We start from the raw sequence: 7,336 nt of genomic DNA, 5'->3' as shown, positions 1-7,336 counted from the left end.
AAACATGAAGGCTGACAGCATCCCTGATTTCCAGTATGGTCCCTGGGAAATCTCCCCAGATAGGGGGAGCAAGCTGATTAACTGGAGTCAGTTACTAATGTTTCTGCTACAGAACAGGGAGTCACAGTGAGCCACAGATCCTGAGGACCATCTGCATGTAAATGCAAGTGGACAATCGCCATCAAGGGAAGTCATAGGTAGCCCAGGTTGGAATAGATTTGGAGTAATCTATGCCATAGATGACTCCATATTTTAATTGAATCTATGAGTTTTTGAATCCCCTTTATTGTATAATGCTATAGGGAAAATAGGGGAGTTATGAGTTGGTTGATTTTATCATTTGCTTTGGTCTTTGGAAACACATCTATAACATATTCCTGGATCTTATAATCTGAACTGCTTCCAAAGACTCTCTTGTAGGGTTTTTTTTTCCATTCTTCCTGGAATTGTTTGACATTATGCCATTAAGTTTTAATGTGAAATGTTGTACAATTTTATAAATGTTTTAATACATTTATTATAGGGCTGCTCTTAAGGATATTTACCATATCATGTTGAGTCTTCAATATAAAAATTGTCCAAACTTTATAGTGTAGAAAAATCTGGGAACTTTGTCAAAGTGTAAATTCCAATTTGGTAGGTCTGGGTGGGGCCAAAGATTCTGCTTTACGTAAATTTCCAGTTGCTAGTCTGTGCACCAAGCTTTGTCAATGTCCTATGGTAGAAAGCTACTATCAGAAAAGCTGTGATTGCCTAACAAATAATTTGTTTTGTTATGTAATGCTATGAATTGTATTGAGTTGGACTATGTAAAATTACCAAAGGTTGATTATTTTTAAGCTTTTGGTGGGAAATTTCATGTAGTATAGATACAGTATATAAAAGGTGTAATACATTAAATCAGATTCTTCTCTTTATGTTGATGGCTAGAGAGCTCATAACCAAAACTGTAGTCCACCTGTAGTAAAGTATACAGAAGAGTGTTACATATTGTGTATTTTAGGCACTAACGTCTCCCTTAATAAGTAAGAAATCTCTTAAGTTACAAGTAACAGAAATCTAAATTAACTGTCTTTTACAAAAACTGGACTTACATATTTAGGAAGTAGAAGTTTATACCTTTCCCTTTTAACATGTGTAGCCATAAGGACTCAAACAGGGACATCAGCCTCAGTTTTTCTACTCAGTCTCTCAGTTTTATGTGCATCGATGATGATTCCATTCTCTGGGAGGCTCTCTTTCCACCGAGATGACTCCTGGGAACACCAGAATCACAGCGAGCTTCTTAGCAACTCTAACAGAAAGAAAAAAAAAATCTTCATTTTGGAACTGCATTTCATTGGACTTGCTTTGGGTAGAGGAATGGAAAGCTCTGATTAGCTAACGCTACCTCTCATGCCCTATCTCGACCTGCCTCAGCTCTGTCAAACCCATACTGGCTAAGAATTGGTAAGGGTTTATTCCTTAAAAGAATATTGGGTGACTATTAGCAGAAAAGGGAAGAATGTTCTTAGGAAGATTGTTTCCCTAAGATGCCTTTCCTTACAGAAAGATTGTCCATTCTCATCCCATTGTTGTCAACAATGGTGTGTGACTTGCCTTGGCAAATGACATCTGAGCAGAAGTGATACGTATCAGTTCTAAGTGGAAATTTAGGAACTTGAGTTTGCCACGCTCTCTTGTTCCACTTTTAACTTCCAGATAAGATCAGCTACTTCAGCCTGGGTCTTGGGGTGAAAATGACAGAAAGCAGAGTGAGAGATAACACATTGATGTGTAAAGTTAGCAAAAAATAAGACTTTGTTGCTGTTAGTCACTGTATAATAGGTTTGTTACCAAAGTAATTTCAGACTAAACTGACTAATAAAATAGGCAAAACAACAAGTGTTCTCAACAGCCCACCAGTTTCATTCCAATATATATTGACTCTTCAAACATACAATTTCAGAAACACTCACAAATTAATACACATATTAATTACACACTTAAATACACTACCCCCTCCCCAAAAAAGGTAACCATAAAATCATATCCAAAGACCACTCCTAAATGCAAATACAAAATCACTGGGTGATAGATATTTCCCACTTAGCTTTACTGGTAGAGCAACCTATGGTTAAATGATACACTTGAATACATTTAAATGATGCATTAAACTATCCCAACATATAAAATATATAATGGTGAAAATAAGGAAATACATATAAAACCAAACCAACTTCTCTCTCCTTTTCAAAAAGAATGAAAGGAAACCAGCAGAGAGGCAATGGATCTGATAGCAAATAAATACTGGAACTCTCCCAGCAGAATGTCAGAAGGAGAAAGAGAAATATCAAATGGTTTTACTTACATATAGAATATGAAAGAAACAAAACAAAGAATTAGAAAAACCAAACTAATAACAAACTCTAGAAATATGGCTGTGGAATGAAGGTTATCAGAAAGGTGAAAGGGAAGCAAAGTGTGCAGAGGCCCAGTGGACTCTGGTGGAGAACTATGGGTGCCGTGGTGTGAGTGTAGTGGGGTTACATACATCTGAAGTATGTGATCCTATACCTCTAAATCATATACAATATTGTAATGTCACCTCAATTAAAAGGAAAATGAGCTTCTTGGTTCTTGATTCTGTATTTTTCAATTTTTCCCTATGAGGATCTTTATTTATTTGCCTCCACTGGCACATCTGAGATGACATTGGTAGAATTTTAAATCTGGGGCTGCCCCATGTTAGCTAGTGGCAGGTGTGTTGAGAACACTACCAGAATTTTATTTATTTATTTTAAAAGATTTATTTATTTATGCATCCAAGAGCTGGGGTACAGGCCAGAGATGCAGGGGGTGAGAAGATTCACCAGAGACAGAGTGGGGCACAGAACAGGCAGATTGACTGAAATACACTGCTGAGGGGAGCAGTAGATGAGACAGGAGAGGTCTGCCTCACTATGTGGGTTGCTCCCTGGCCAGCTGGGGATCGATCTTGTGCTGCAGAGGCTGCAGATTGCTTTGCAGTGCAGTGTTTAACACCTTGTGCCACCAGGGAGGCCCTACCAGAATTTTAAAGCATAAGCTTCAGGTGTTCCCTGCCCTCAGCCTTCACTTTAATTTAGCCTTGTCTTTAGATAATAGAAAACTATGTAAGGAAGTGGTTCAGTAGGTTGGCCATGTCTATCTTCCCATCTATGCTTTGCCCTCCTTATCTTCTAGCTTTGTTCAAATTCATCCAGGTGAGTCATCCAGTCTAGCATGGTATCTTCCAAAATGCCAATCTCTCAACCATCGCAGATTTCCAGCCACAGGTCAGAAATGGGCCACTTGAGAAACCAAATGAATGAAAACAGAACTATTTTTATTGTTTCTTTTTTGCTCGGCTTTATGCTTTCACATGATCAAGTTAACTATAGCAAACTTTGTCTCTTCTTATAAAACCTTTAAGAATTCATCAACACATGCCAAAATCCTGTTATTTTTCTACCAAGTTACTAATCTCCAGCCTAAGAAGTATGTGGACTGATTGCCAAGGCACAAGAGATGGAAGTTAACCAAAGACTTTGCTGCTCTGTCATAAGATTTCAAACTTCTCAGCAAGGAGAAGTTCAGTGTCTTCCTTGTTGCTTCAGCTCAGCTGGTGATACAAGTCAGGTTATGTGACCTACCACATCTCACATCTAGGATGCTTCAAAATCAGATTAAGGTTCTTTGTTTGAAAATAAGAAAACTCACTATGGCTGTTTTAAGGGGAAAAAAAATTAAAAAGTTTTAGATTGATTCACTGAAATAAAGAAAAAATCAAACAACTAGACTTTGGATAGGATGGGATCCAGAAAACACCAAGAATATTAAAAAACAGAAAGCAATGGCTTTTATATATTTAGGAAGAAATCTCATAGGCCAGAAATGTCCTCCACAGCCCTGATGTCCTCATCTCTGTTTAGCCTACTCATTCCCTATGACTTTTCAAAATACCAAAAATCCTTTGGGAACAAGATCCAGAATAAAAACTAAATAGTAACTATCAAGAAGATAGTTACAGTTCCTTCTTTCTTGAGATTAAGAGAAGTCTCTATCTCAGTTAAATCTAAAATGAAAAAACAAAAACAAAAATGGGCCTCCCTGGTGGCCTAGGGATTAAGTCTGAGTACTACAACAGCTACAGCCATCCATGGAGGCCTGAGTTTGATCCCTGGCCAGGGAGCTAACCCACATGGCACAGCAGACATCTCCTGTTTTGCCCACTGCTTCTTTCAGCATTTCAGTAGATCCGCCTGCTGTGCTACCCACTCTATCTCTAGTGATTCCGCTCACCCTTACACTTCAGGACTATACCCTAGTTCTTCTACGCAAAAATAAAATTAAATCTGAAATCTGAAAAAACCTCAGATGGGTGTAGCATATCAAATTCTGTATATCTCAAGTCAGACTCACTATTTTTCTTATCCTCCTACAGTTTTTACTCTTTATTTTTCTCCCCTAAACCATTACAGGACGTATTTCCTTAAAAGGCGGAGGAACACTTCAGGGCAGTGAACAGGAACCATTTTCCCTGTTCCCACTTACATACAGACACTTTGGATTATAAATCCCAGTATATCATGAACCAGACTTCCTGAGCAGGAAGCTACTGGGAGCCAGGGATAGAGCTGAGTAGCCAGGTGGACCAATTTAACACAGAAGGCAAGCACACACTCTCTTATTTTTCCAGCTTCAACTTACACCCAGGGACTTAGAGGAGAGACATGCAGAGACACTTGCAAGGGACACATGGGTGGTCTTTGGCCATTATATTGACGTAGTATATTTTGAAGTTTTAGTCTCTCCTACTGTCCCAGCTTTCTGGAATTTGCCTTAGCCCTTCCTTGTGGTTTTCTGCCAAAAGGTACCTTAGACTTGTAGCAAGCTTTGGGGACTCAGCAGTCCTGCTGCAAACCAACCTAGTTTGCCTGGACATTTGCCCAAGAGGGGGTAGTTAGTTTTGCAAATTTTATTAGGAAACTGTTATTCAAAATGATTTCTTCTTCTCTATGCACGTCAATTCTATTAAAAAAAAATTTTTTACACTAAGAGTCGGCTTCCTTTCTTTATGCAGATGGCCGAATGTCTTTCAGAGTGTGTCTGAGTACCTAACAATCGTGCTAACAAAATCTACCCTCTGTCTGTGTCTCTTTCATCCTCTAACTTGATTTAAGGGCACCAGAAATCCTCCCAAACACCTTTTGTGAAAATTTTGTGCAACTCCTCACCTACTCTCCCTCCCACAAGTCATCTGATTTTGGTTCTACCTTCAAACTATCTTTTCTTCTCTCTTAAGGTCCCATTGCTATTGTCCTAGTCCACTTCTCACTTTTTCTTAAGTGACACATTTTATTTTTAAAAAGTGAGTAAACAAACACATGTACAGGTTTGTACATTCCATAAAAGCAATAATTAGATCTGTCTTACTGTTATGCTTACAATACTTAACAACGCCTGCAATATCTATTTCAGAATGAATTTATATGTAAATGATCTCTTGTACAGGATTTCACAGCATCCGTGAAATCATATCAAATCCACAGCTAACATCTTTTTGTCTTCAGAATTTGGGTGTTGAAATGAAAGTTATAGGAGTCTTATGAAAATGACAATATTTTAGATTAACAAGTGGCATTTGTGTACACACATTTAGGAAAGAAAGATAGACTAAGTTACCTCAAAGAAAAAACAAATATTGGAAGTCTCATTTGTTGTCTTTCTAAGCTCTATGTTTCATGAAGCTTTTTACCTACACCACAGGGATCTTTCTGCAAGGGGATACTCCGGGAAGGTGGGTACAGATGGAGGGGAGACCATGACTAAGGCACAGAAGGAGAGCCATGGTGACAGATACTTCCTGCCTTTGGCTTTCCTTCTAGGTGGGGCCTTTATTTCACATACTCATGGTAATTATTAGTCTAACAAAACCATCATAAAGTTTTAGGGAAGACTTAGGAACATTCAGTACTAACTATATTCAATCGTTATCCTTTGGGCTGACTTTCCTCTGAGTTAATTAAATTCAAATAAGTATCTTTCCATTCCCTGGGACTTGGGAGGAGGAGTCCAATGCACTTGAGAAGTCACAAAACAGCCATTAGATGTTAATAACTAAGAACTGTTCCAACCTCTGCTGGTTTCAAATGAGAGGACCAGAGGCATAAAGCTCCATAGGGCATTACTAACTTCCTGAGGCACTCAGCTGCTGAAAATGAATTCCTCAAATAATAGTTTCCTTTTCCAAAATTTAGCTGGATCAGATATTTTTAGTTTAAAGGTCCTAATGAGACTTTGCAGGACCATGCACAGCAAGGGAGATTCCTGCACAATAAATCACTGGAGGTGTGCCACCTTACTGCTGGAAATTTGAATAAGTAACTTTGTTGATTTATAGCAGATGTTTTTTCACTTAGTACTAGCCCACCAAAGCACATGTTAGGCAGTAAACTCCCTGAGACTCACACCATTGCTGTCTTGTTCACTGCTGTCTAAATGGCATCTATGTGCTCCTGCAGATAGTAGGTGCTTAACAAAGTATTTCAAGCGGACAAATGAAAGTCCTATAGAAGTGCACTGCAATCTCCTTTGGACAATCCTATTAAAAGACAGGCAGCAAAAAGAGTTTCAGTCTACAGACACAAGAAATAGAAAACTAATTCTGAAGTAAAAAGTCTTTGATTAGCCAATTCTTTGGTGGGGTTAGGAACAATACACTAGAAGCTTGGGGAAAGGCACAGTATTTCTGAAACTCGTATCCATAAACTATTGCTCCTTGAAGATTAATTGTTTTCCAAATACGAGGCATTTTCACATATATTTCTCAATTATTACTTACATTACATCTGTCTGTCCTCCATTCCTATTCAAGTTAGAGCCCATTGGTTTAATAAATGTACTTTGAATGAATGTTTATTTGAGTCAAATTGACTAAATATACTCACCATCTGTAGTCTATATACTCAGAATGTACTTCTAACTGCAGTGATGTGTTTCTTTTGAGACAAACTGTCCTTTTTCCTTCTTTTTTTAAGATTTATTTATTTATGCATACAAGAGCTGGGGTACAGGCCAGAGGTATGGGTGGAAGGGTGAGAGGATTCACCAGAGACAGAGTGGGGAGCAGAACAGGCAGACTGATTGAAATACACCACTAAGGGGAGCAGCGGGCGAGACAGGAGAGTTCTGCTGCACCATGTGGGTAGCCCTCTGGCAGGCCGGGGATTGAACTCATGCAGCAGTGGCTGCGGATAGCTTCACAGTGCTGTGTTTATTAACCCCTTGCACAACCAGGGAGGCCCCCTTTTTTTTTGAGGTCACACTGATTTAC

At 38.7% G+C, this 7,336-nt stretch overlaps 1 long non-coding RNA gene across 1 annotated transcript in view; it reads right to left on the bottom strand.

Annotated features, from left to right (window-relative positions):
* Positions 1-1,605: 1,605 nt before the first annotated feature.
* Positions 1,606-7,336, bottom strand: part of LOC129146792 (uncharacterized) — a 173,997-nt gene continuing 168,266 nt past the window's right edge. Inside the window, exon 7 of the long non-coding RNA XR_008554019.1 lies at positions 1,606-1,727. This is a non-coding gene — a long non-coding RNA (uncharacterized LOC129146792). The remainder of the gene's footprint in view (positions 1,728-7,336) is intronic.

The sequence above is a fragment of the Talpa occidentalis genome, unplaced genomic scaffold, assembly GCF_014898055.3.
Source record: "Talpa occidentalis isolate TD23 unplaced genomic scaffold, MPIMG_talOcc4v2.1 talOcc4.4, whole genome shotgun sequence".
NCBI lineage: Eukaryota > Metazoa > Chordata > Mammalia > Eulipotyphla > Talpidae > Talpa > Talpa occidentalis.
The sequence above is the reverse complement of the archived record's forward strand: the minus strand, read 5'-3'. Positions and strand labels throughout refer to the sequence as shown.